Genomic DNA, 13,074 nt, shown 5'->3' with positions numbered 1-13,074 from the left:
ACTTACACATACATCCATACTTACATATGCATGTGGAGCAAAAGACCAAGTACTGGTGCAGAAAGAACTCACTCATTCTTGATGAAAAATGAGCTCCAATATTTATTGCATGGAGAAAGAAAAAGCTTCTACCCTTTTAATGCTAAATGAATTAAACTCAAGTTTGTAAGAAAAAGGCTTTCTTCCTTTTAATAGAACTAAGCTTGCCTTGTTATTTAAAAAAGACCTGTTCTGTCCCATGGTAAGGAGAAGCCTGCCTGCTCCTTCTGCTCTCTGCAGTTTCTTTTTTTTCTCTTTTCCTCTGTATTCTGAACATTGCTTTTAGTATTTCATGTTGCCTATAGTTTCTAAGTTATTCCACTTTGCATTCTTCTTCTAATCTTGCTCTCTATTCCTGATGTCAGATGTCACAATAATGTTCTTACTCTTAATGCCTTTTCTCCTAATGCTATACTTATCCTTGTAAGTTCTTTTTGAGTTCTCTTCTGTCTAAAAACTTCTCAGTCGGTACCCTCTCACAGCTCAAGTCTTCTCAGCTCAGTTCCTCTCAGCTCAGTTCTAAATTTCCTCTTTGACATCAGCACTTAAACATCTTTCAGAATACATGATCACATGTTAAAAAGTTTACATACAAAATCAAATCATAAATTGAAATAGAAGTTTACAACACAGAATGTTTACATGCATGTCAATATCTCTATATCTATCTATCTATCTATCTATCTATCTATCTATCTATCATCTTTCTATCTATCTATCTTAGGATTAATTATCTGGCTAAACATCCATCACCTGTCACAGTTCCATAGGTTCATTGTAAGTTAAAAACCATAACTATGTTACTAGTGAAGTTTTGTATAGATAAGACCAGTCAATATTTTATCTCCTGTCCTAGCACCTATAATAAATCATTAGTTCCCTTTTTATAACCTTTGGTTAATTGTTTTACAACCTTTTGGAATGTGCTCTGAGTAAGAGAAAGTCTGGTTACTATAAGAGCAATTAACAGGTGACACATGGGAGACTGGCAGAGTTCTCATTGCAATTTTGACTAATAGAAAAGGACCTAATAGCAGTACCACTATAAAAGAACTTAATAATCACTGATATAATTTTAGGAATTCTTATAGGGTCATCATTAAGACTTAAGAAGAAGTCATCTTTTTGACTCTATAGCATCACTGCAAGACAGCACATCTTTATAGATCTGCAGAGATCTGTCCCAAAGGGGTGAACTATTACCTAGTGATTGTTATATATGTTTAATAATGACAGGAAAAGCATATTAATAGCAGGAATATTTCCTAAAATGAGTTCTCTTATGCCCTTGCCAAATAAGAACAAATCTGTCACAGATTATATAATAATCTGAAGAAGACCATCTCAGGAAGATCACCTTCTGATATTCAGCTTAAACTATTATGGCTCCTGACAGGGATCAAACATGTTCCTGTGTCAAATTGAATTTATTGTCCCTCTAAATATATGGTGATGTCTTTTCTGAGTTTAGTAAAACTTCATGTAGCACAAGGATGGTCATAGTTGATCTCTACTTCTTTGCTAATTTGATATTCTGGCTTGTTTTTTTTAGTCCTCTTCTTAAAAAATGACAGTGACAAGAACTTATTATCAGATGTAGTATCCCAAAGAATTTAAAAAGATCTTGCCAAATAGACCTAGATCATAAGTGACAAATATTCCACATCATCCCCTTCCTCCTTTCCTGATGTAGGCTGAAGGGGAGGAGATACTAATGCTGCCATGGGAGCTTCATAATTGAGGGATCACTTATTGCTAGCACACAAACCCTTTGTGGCCATACGTGATACAGAACAGATGCTTGTAAAGCTTTTATGTTTTTGAAAGAACAATAGTAGATTTCCAACCAATTTTCCTGTTATTACAATACAAAGACACAGAACAGGCACACCATGATGACTGAGATAAGTGTGTTGACCATTCTACTGGCAGGGACAGGATATGATAAGATCTGAGGAAGAAAACTGAGGGAGCTATGAATGAAAAGTTAGTTAAGTGTGAATTTTGGGAAAGTGACAGGAGAAATTTATGGAATTGGAATCAAAGCAAAGGTCTTGCAGGTTGGTGAACAAGATCCCAATGGATGGTCGTTTTACATATCCTAAAATATGGCAGTGTTATATATCAGAATGATATGAATTGAGTAGTGTATGATTACAGAAATATCCACTGCTTTTATTACATATTCAGTGCTTATATGTTATAGGATGCTGAACTCAAATAAGATGCCAAGAAATTTGAGATAAATCCTTAAGGAACAATGTTTGTTTATCTTAAGGTTTGTCTAGATTCTGATACAACTGTCTGTTTTGTGATTTCGTCATTAAGTTCTGAATGTTGAAAAGTTTGGAAAGCATTAGACTCAGCCTTAGTCAGGACATTCCTCCATTTGTATTTGCATGCAAGGGATACCGTAGAATGTTCACCTTACCAAATGAAAGTCTTAAAATGTATGCAATGAAAACTGGCTGTTGCTATGGTGAAATCAAGATGCTGATCTGATTTATAGTTACACTAAGGAATTGAAGGTGTGGCAAGGTTGACAGTAACAGTAAATGCAGTGCTGAGCTCAGAGCACCTGAGCATGGGGTAGAATGCCTTTCCTATGGCTACATGTGGCTCATAATTTTATACCTTTTGGGCAACAGGCAAATCTGGATTTTTTTCTTGTAGTCAGAAAAGAGGTCATGAAATTAAGGGTTGAAAACACCTGTTTGTGGACACACTTGAAATTGCATAGGTCTTACTGGCAGTATAGCACTAACTCAATAAGTGTGTGCTTACAGGACTTCTTCTCCACCTTTCCTTTTAGCCTCAAGTCAGTCCATAGCAGATGGAGTTCAGCCCCAAGGTATGATTTCCTATGCATTTATTGTATAGATATGAAAAACAGGAAGGAGGACTGCAAGGGGACACACACGCGCGCGCGCACACACACACACACACACACACACACACACACACACACACACACACCGTGCACATGTATATCATGCACAAACATAAACATGTATATATTTGTCATTTCTAACTCTGAACACTGGTTAAATGTGACAGATGTTAGGTTTGTCTATTTATTGGTAAGGTGAGTTAGCTTAAATTATTTTAAAACAGTTGTAACTTAGATAATTTATAGTCCAGGTTGTTTAATTCCAAGAAAACCAAGCTCTGATAACTTGAGATCATTAGCGGGAAAATCCTCATGATTTCTAGACATCCTGCTATGGTTATAAAAGAAATAGTGGACATTTATCTGTGGGAAAATTGGAATATGGCTATGAGCTGTTAGTTAACATTTATAAAATGTGGAGTTGAGAAATGCATTGCATCCTAGTCATAGCTACCATTTGAGAGGCATATTGCATTGTAGTCATGGCTACCATCTGATGGCTTATCTACCAGGAAGCTTCTTTCTGACCACTTTGTAGAGGAGCTCTTGATGTGACAGTCTTGGCTGATTGCTTTTTGTGATACCTTCCATTTCATTCATTTTTCTTTCCTTTTATTATTATTTTGCCCTGTAGATGACATTTATTTCATTTTTTTCCTCACAGAAAAACATCAAGATGTATTTATCTACTCTTATTTCTATTACAGTTAACAACTGAAGGATTGTAGCAAATAAGAGCTTATGCAGTATGAAATATGAGGCAACCTATCATAATTACTGAAGCATGGAAGATCTACATGCTGGTGACTGATGAAAAGCTATACACATAAACCACGATGTACATAGATCAAATTTTTAGAAAGTTGTGCTTTTTTTTGTCTGAAAATTCCATTAGAGTACTGAATTAAATGCAGATTATTTGGTGAAGTTTTTAACTTACTTTCCCAGGAGGTAAACAGGAATAGCTGCTTCCATTCTGTCTAACTTCACTATGATCCAGATCAATCTATGCCCTCAGAGTCTTATTAGCTAACCAGGGTTGCCTCTGCACAGAGAGCCTTCCAATTGTGAAGGAATCAATAAACATGTAATATTGATTTCCCTTACAATATATAGTATCTGAATGGTGCAGATAGGAATATGAATGAGATTGAAACATGGTTTGTCTTAATGCAAGTTAAAATTAATCTTTCTGAGGGACAAGATCATGAAATTATTACTCCAGCGGAAACTTTCTTTCTATGATTCAAAGCAGTGATTGTGAATGATCTCAAATTATAGTGTAAAACTGCAATTGGCATACAGGCTTTATGGATGTGCAGTGTATGAAGAGAGGCTGAATTCACAGTGTTGTATGGTGCTGTGTTGGGAGAAGAGGTCCAGAGCAGGCATTGCAGGCAAGAGAAAGCTGTAAAAGTGGGCTAAGTCTCAGAAAGCACCACATTGATTGTTTACAGACACAATTAGGCTGAGGATGAGCTAAGTCTGAGGTGAGAGAGAATGTAGAATGGAAAGGGGACATTTCTCTGACTGAGTAATTGCATGAGATTTATGCTTTATGCATTCCAGATTTTCTATCAATTGTGCATTTATTTTAATTTAGTGATACACATGTTTCTGATATGTGCCACTTACTGCACACACAGGACATTGTTCCTGAACTCTGGCTTCATGTCGTTAGGTAACATGATATTGAAAACATATATTTCTTCTTCCTAAATGTATGACAAAAGTTTTACTATAACAAGGACTACACAGTTTTGTGTTCATTATTTTTAAAATCGTTGAATAGACAGTTGCTACTGACATCAAAATAAAAGACAATGATTTTTTGTTCTCAAAGGGATTCAAATAGTAATAGTAAAACATGGTGAGAAGAGACTGCACTCTGTGCACATCTGGACGCCAGAGGAAAACACCAAACGCCATCTGGAACCCTGGTGCACGGAGGCTCCCGGAAAGAGCGGCGCAGATCTTCCCGGTTGCTGCCGCCGCGGAGAGGACTTAGGCAGTACCCCACGAGCAAACTTGAGCCTTGGAACCGCAGGTAGGACCAACTTTTCCCCTGCAAGAAACCTGCCTGGTGAACTCAAGACACAGGCCCACAGGAATAGCTGAAGACCTGTAGAGAGGAAAAACTACACACCCGAAAGCAGAACACTCTGTCCCCATAACTGGCTGAAAGAAAACAGGAAAACAGGTCTACAGCACTCCTGACACACAGGCTTATAGGACAGTCTAGCCACGGTCAGAAATAGCAGAACAAAGTAACACTAGAGATAATCTGATGGCGAGAAGCAAGCGCAGGAACCCAAGCAACAGAAACCAAGACTACATGGCATCATCGGAGCCCAATTCTCCCACCAAAGCAAACACGGAATATCCAAACACACCAGAAAAGCAAGATCTAGTTTCAAAATCATATTTGATCATGATGCTGGAGGACTTCAAGAAAGACATAAAGAACTCCCTTAGAGAACAAGTAGAAGCCTACAGAGAGGAATCGCAAAAATCCCTGAAAGAATTCCAGGAAAACACAATCAAACAGTTGAAGGAATTAAAAATGGAAATAGAAGCAATCAAGAAAGAACACATGGAAACAACCCTGGACATAGAAAATCAAAAGAAAAGACAAGGAGCTGTAGATACAAGCTTCACCAGCAGAATACAAGAGATGGAAGAGAGAATCTCGGGAGCAGAAGATTCCATAGAAATCATTGACTCAACTGTCAAAGATAATGTAAAGCGGAAAAAGCTACTGGTCCAAAACATACAGGAAATCCAGGACTCAATGAGAAGATCAAACCTAAGGATAATAGGTATAGAAGAGAGTGAAGACTCCCAGCTCAAAGGACCAGTAAATATCTTCAACAAAATCATAGAAGAAAACTTCCCTAACCTAAAAAAAGAGATACCCATAGGCATACAAGAAGCCTACAGAACTCCAAATAGATTGGACCAGAAAAGAAACACCTCCCGTCACATAATTGTCAAAACACCAAACGCACAAAATAAAGAAAGAATATTAAAAGCAGTAAGGGAAAAAGGTCAAGTAACATATAAAGGCAGACCTATCAGAATCACACCAGACTTTTCGCCAGAAACTATGAAGGCCAGAAGATCCTGGACAGATGTCATACAGACCCTAAGAGAACACAAATGCCAGCCCAGGTTACTGTATCCTGCAAAACTCTCAATTAACATAGATGGAGAAACCAAGATATTCCATGACAAAACCAAATTTACACAATATCTTTCTACAAATCCAGCACTACAAAGGATAATAAAGGGTAAAGCCCAACATAAGGAGGCAAGCTATACCCTAGAAGAAGCAAGAAACTAATCGTCTTGGCAACAAAACAAAGAGAATGAAAGCACACAAACATAACCTCACATCCAAATATGAATATAACAGGAAGCAATAATCACTATTCCTTAATATCTCTCAACATCAATGGCCTCAACTCCCCAATAAAAGGACATAGATTAACAAACTGGATACGCAATGAGGACCCTGCATTCTGCTGCCTACAGGAAACATACCTCAGAGACAAAGACAGACACTACCTCAGAGTGAAAGGCTGGAAAACAACTTTCCAAGCAAATGGTCAGAAGAAGCAAGCTGGAGTAGCCATTTTAATATCAAATAAAATCAATTTTCAATTAAAAGTCATCAAAAAAGATAAGGAAGGAAACTTCATATTCATCAAAGGAAAAATCCACCAAGATGAACTCTCAATCCTCATCTTCGATTGGTTTATATACAAGTGTGCAATTTCTAGGCTTGAAAGTAAAATGATGCTATCTGGTGCTGGATAGAGGAGCCTTATTTTTTATTATGGCAGCTTGCTATTTTTGTAACATGGTGATTTGGTTGAACACAATAAAGTACAGTAGTAACTGATCTCCCCCTCTTCCTGGATGAGTGAGGAGATGATTAAATGTTGATGTCAGCATCCATGAGCATATTCAGATGAGCTTCTGCTTCTGTTGAAAAGGATGCTGTGTTTGATTGTGGTCCGAAGCTTTGAAGCACTACTTGGCATCTCCTTCCTTGGAGGTCTCACTGTTTAAACATAACAGATTTGATAGCTTGTTGGTAAGGTGAGGTCCAGCTTGTCTCCACTAGGTCATCTTCATGTGAATCCGGTGGTTATACGGTTTTGTTCTAGGGATATTTCATTTTTTTAATAACGGTTTTAGCTGACATTCATGGAGAGAATGAATCCTTAGAAGTGTGCCACTAGTGAAAGGAAATCCTGTCTAGAGTATGTTTCTTTACAAAGCTGTGTCACACCATCCTTTGGGCCCTCTGCTGGAAAAGTAGAATCAAGTCTCAATTAATGCCTTTTAAATTGTATCCTCTAGTATTATAGATGTAGGACAGTACTGTATCATACCTCTGTGGATGTAAAATAGCTTGTACCTGCTTTATGATACGTAGTAGTGACCGTGCTTTATCAGAGCTGTTTTTAATGATGTTGCTCAGAATGTTTTCTTTCCAGATGATGATTGAGAAGCTAATTTAAAAAAAATGATGTCAGGTACCACAAGAGTAACAGAACTGTGCTGTTTTCTCGGGTTTTGTTTTTTTACTTTTTTTTTTTTAATGGAGTGTGCTGGATGTCTCTACAGTTTTGTCCAGATGACTGCAGAACCTGGAAAAGCTGTTGCTGCTGTTGATGCATAACACACTGCTATTATTGGTCTTTTTATATAAATATAAATATATATATATACAGATATATAATTTGAATTTTTTGAAACTGTAGCTGTGCTGTCAACTTTGGAAAAAAGTATCCCCGTTTACTGTGTTGAGTTGGCACTGTACAGAAATTAACAGCCATATTGGTCTAGAAATGTTGAACTTAAGTTTTTTCCATTTGTACAGGGGTAACACACTGTATTAAATATGTAAGGTCTTATATACGTGGGTTTGATTACAAAAACTAATAAAGTATTCTCTAAATTAAAAAAAAACATGGTAATTTTACTTTACCAATAAATCACACTGAAATTAATTGATAATTTTTTTTGAGGTACTAAGGATTTCAAAACAGGATGGTACATTGAGCTGAGGCTGAAAGGATAGAAGTGTCTTGCAGCATTTTAGTGAAGTATGTGAGGTTTAGGGGACTGGAGCAACCTTTCCAAGAGCATAGCCATGGGGCACAGTGACATACTGTGTACACAGCTGTCATTGTTTGGCAAGGTATGGCAAGCAAAAGAAAGTGACACTGCAGACAAACAGGGACTGGACAAAGGTCTTTGTGCAACATGCAAAGTTGATTACGTGATCCGTTGTGGTGATTCATGTTGTAAGATGTGATTGGCCTTGGTGTTAAACCCATTATCTGTAGCATGTGATAGAAGAAGGTAGGGGTGTGGGGACAGAGAGTGGACAGTGATTCCTTCGTCCTGTTCACAGTTCTGCTTAGCTCATTGGATATCTGTCAGAATGATCAAGATGGAGCTTCCAGGTAACTTCTTGGTACCTGGCTGAAACAACATGTCAATCAACAACAGAAGTGGACAATAGTGTGTTCACCTGTGAAACACACTAAAACACATTGTACCGGCTGGTTTTGTGTCTCAACTTGACACAAGCTAGAGAAAAGAATCCCGGTTGAGGAAATGCCTCCATGAGAGCCAGCTGTAAGGCATTTTCTCTGTTAGTGATTGATGGGTGAGGTACAGCCCATGGTGGGTGGTGCCATCCCTTGGCTAGTAGTCCTGAGTTTTATAAGAAAGTAGGCTGAGTGGGCTGGAGAGATGGCTCAGCCGTTAAAGGCTAGGCTCACAACCATGTAAGAAAGTAGGCTGAGCAAGCCATGTGAAACAAGGCAGTAAGCAGCACCATCCATGGTCTCTGCATCAGTTCCTGGCTACATGTTGTAGTTTTGAGTTCATGTCCTGACTTCTTCCAGTAATGGAGTGTAATCCAAATAACCCCTTTTCCCTGGAACCTTGCTTTGTGGTCCAGGTGTTACATTGAAGCCATAGAAACCCCAACGAAGGGTTGGAGAGAAGGCTCAGTGGTTAAGAGCACTGACTGCTCTTCCAGAGATCCTGAGTTCAATTCTGAGCCAGCACATGGTGGCTCATAACCATCTGTAGTGGGTTCTTGCTGCCCTCTTCTGGTGTACAGGCATGTATGCAGGCAGACCACTGTACACAATAAAAAATAAATCTTAAAAAACAAACAAACAAAAAACCCTAACTAAGACTAAAAGAGCCTAGAATATAAGAGTGTATATGCTAGGTGTGATGGTTTGAATATGCTCAGCTCAGGGAGTGGCACTATTAGGAGGTGTGACCCTGTTGGAGTAGATGTATCACTGAGGGTGTGGGCTTTAAGACCCTCATCCTATCTGCCTGGAAGTCAGTGTTCTACTCAAAGCCTTCAGATGAAGATGTAGAACTCTTAGCTCCTCCTGCACCATGCCTGCCTGGATGCTGCCATGTTTCCACCTTAATGATGACGACTGAACCTCTGAACCTGTAAGCCAGCCCCAGTTAAATGCTGTCCTGATAAGAGTTGCCTAGGTTAACATGGAAGTTGAGGCAGACCTTTTTCAGTTGCATCTAGAGCTAGTGAGAATAAAGTAGGACAAAAATCAGTTCCCGGGGAACCTAGGAGAGAACATCATGAGCACAAGTGCTTTTACTTTTTAATCAGAAACTATCAGCTTATTATAGTTTGAGCTATTATACAGATTGTGGCTTTGTGCATCTCAGCACATGGAAGAGGCAAATGCTGACTGTGTAACCATGGTTTCATCAGGAACAATATGTGGGTGAGCCAACAGTTGCCCTGCCCATCAGAGAGCATCTTAGCATGGAGACTCATAGCTCTGTAAGACGCAGACTTGCTCTAGTCTCTCTGATTTGGAATTAACAGCCTCAAAGCTGCACTGTTAATGTTAGTCTCAGTATGTCTTAAAGCAATGGGATTTTCTAATTAGTAGATTTATGTTGCATAAGCTGATGAATCATCTCTAGATCAGAGAGGATAGATTGTGTCTATACTCCTCAGTAGATTCCCAGGAGTGATCCCTGGAGGATTTCAAACATTGGTTTCATAAGAAGCTCTGGAGGAGTTTGATATGATCCCAGTCTTTCTTTATTCAGAAAGGCCTTGGAATTAGTGTTTTGTCAAGCTCTGTCACCCAATTCTGATGTGGGTGTGAAGAGGAGTCACCTGGAGTAAAGACTTCAAAGCTTTTCAATGTAGATGTTTCTCTTAGCTGGTGTTCTTGCCCCCTCAGGTGGTGCCGTGTGGAACTGAGTGACTTGGAGTTCTCATTTTCAATGATTGGAAAGTGGTGTTTCACGGTGTTTGCCCATGGTCTGGCTATGACTTAGCCACATTATAAACCTACAAATCAGAGTGCAGATTTTGTTTGTTTGTTTCGAGAAGGTTAAGGTCTTAAGGAGTCATTCGGTTGAAGCATTTTCGTGGTATCCCTGGCCCCTACTACAAATCTTTAAGAATCTGTAAGATGTCTTTTAAAAACAATACAGACTCAGAGGCTGAAATGCTGTTTGGATTTTTTTATTGGATAGTTTAGTTAGGTATTGAGAAGGACATAGTAAGGAAACATGTGTGGTACAGAATTCCTTCCTTCCCAGCCTAGGAACCTAATGGCAGACACAGCACTAGGCCTGGAGGCTCTTGAGAATGGCCATTTTGTGAACTTTTCTGCAACTATGCTGCTGACTCACACATTACACGATCATTTATTCTTATTGTGGATGTTTTATTTATCCCTGCAGTATTCATTACGCTGCAGGGGCTGTACTAAGGTGGGGACACCATGTTGAAAAGGACTGATTAGGTTTCTGTATGTATTGGACTCCCATCTAAATGGTGAACACATAAGAGAAATCAATATAAAAATCACCAAAGGAATTATAAATCGAGTTGACGGCAATGAAGAAGAGAAAAAAGCAGTTGAGGTATTGGCTGAGTTCAAAGGGGTGGGATAAGACATATTGTAGTAGTGTGGCATCAGGTTTCTGCAGGATTAGGCTCTCTCCCAGTGTGGTTAGACAAGGCTATTGGGTAATAGGTTCCACAGTCAGGGTACAGACTTAGAGAGAGCCCCCACCTTTGTTGTTGATTCAAGTTACATGTATGCTGGAGTCCATTTTATGTATTCTTCATGTACTAATTCTGCCAACAGTCTCGATTCTGAATTATTTATTTATTTACATCCCAAAGCTGCTCCCTCCTCTCCCCCCCTCACAGAGTCCATCCCCCCTAGGTATCCTGAGAAGGTAGGGCCCATCCTGGATATCTCTCCACTGTGGCATCAAATCTCTGCAGGATTAAGCCTATTCTCTTCCACTGTGGCCAGAACAGGGAACTCTGTTGGGGAATAGTTTCCACAGTCAGGCTACAGCTTTATAGAGAGTCCACACCCATTGTTGATATCCACCCAAAGGTGAAGCAGAACCCATGGACCCATAGGTTCTGTGGGGTTTGGGTCTGGCCAGGAGTGCCAGTAGTGTTACAGCTCTCAGAAGAGAAGAGGGAGATTTGGGCTGCATATGCAGGGCAGATAGGTAGAAGTGGTCCTGCTACTGGGGCAGTAACAACACCAGTGGAAAGGGACAGACTATGGCTGGCGAGTCAGGCAGGTCCAAGGTCCACCAATGAATGCTTCCAGAGAGAAAACACCTCTTCATGTGTTACAGCACAGTAAAAACAGCCATTCTCAGATGATCCTTGGGGAAATAACTTGTACACTTCATTCCACGTGGACAGAGACCTTATAAACATCGAGGAGTGGGGTGGCATTCAGGGGTAGGTATTTCCTATTGGCTCAGTTGGAATGTTAGTAATTCTCTCTTTGCATGGGGAAGGACTACAGGTGTTTTCCTTATGTGACCGATTGTCATGGTCCTCTTAGTAGGGTGTCATAGTTATGTGAGCAGGTACAGCAGTAGATAGGGAGTGGCTTGACTTCTGTCGATCTCAAGTCTCTGAGATTCCTGGGGTCTAAACTCACACAACCTTATCAGTTCTTATGGCTGTCTGGTAACAAGTTCCCACATGCCCTACACTCCTCTCCAGTTGTTGGGGGATTCACATAGAGACTGAACTGCATATCTGCTACATATATACAGGCAGGCCTAGGACAGCCCATGTATGCTCTTTGGTTGGTGGCTCAGTCTCTGGGAACTCCCAGGGGTTTAGGTGAGTTGACTCTGTTGGTTTTTCTGTGGAGTTCCTATCCCCTTTAGGGCCCTCAATCCTCCCCCTAACTCTTCCAATAGAGTCCCTGACATTCATCCAATGTTTGGCTGTGGGTATCTGCAGCTCCTGCAGTCAACTGCTGGGTAGAACATTTCAGAGGGCAGTTATGCCAAGCTCCCATGTGCAAGCATAAGAGAGTATCACTAACAGTGTCAGGGATTGGTGCCTGCTCATGGAATGGGGTCTCAAGTTCGACAGTTTATTGGTTGGCCATTCCTTTAGTCTCAGCTCCGTCTTCGTCTCTGCATTTCTATTAGACAGGACAAACTTTGGGTCAAAAGTTATGTAGGTGGGTTGGTGTTCTTATCTACTGGGCATCCTGCCTGGATATAGGAGGTGACCTCTTTAGGTTCCATATCCCTACTGTTAGGCATCTCAACTAAAGTTACCTGCATTGACTCCTGGGAGCATCCTCCATCCCAGGTCTCCAGAACTTCCTAGAGATTCCCCTTACCACCCCACCACTGGCAGCTACAGATTTCTAGTCATTCTCTTGGTCTTCTGACCCTCTGTCCTGTCTCTTCTCACACCTGATACTGATACCCCCATTTCCTTCACTCTCCTCACTCTTACCCAGTTTTCTTCCTCCCTCTGCCTCCTGTGACTATTTTATTCCCCTTATAAGTGAGATTCAAGCATGCTTACTCGGGCCTTGCCTCTTATTCAGCTTATTTGGGTCTTGGAGTATAGCATGTGTATCCTGTATTTGGTTAATATTCACTTATTGGTGGGAACATACCACACTTGTCTTTTTGGATCTGGATGAACTTACTCAGGATGATATTTTCTAGTTCATTCCATTTGCCTTCACAATTCAGGATGTCCCTATTTTTAATAGCTGAATAGTATTCTCTTGTGTAAACGAACCTCGTTTTCTGTATCC

This window comes from Rattus norvegicus, chromosome 9, assembly GCF_021556685.1.
Source record: "Rattus norvegicus strain SHRSP/BbbUtx chromosome 9, alternate assembly SHRSP_T2T, whole genome shotgun sequence".
Lineage (NCBI taxonomy): Eukaryota > Metazoa > Chordata > Mammalia > Rodentia > Muridae > Rattus > Rattus norvegicus.
This window is presented reverse-complemented; position numbering follows the sequence as displayed.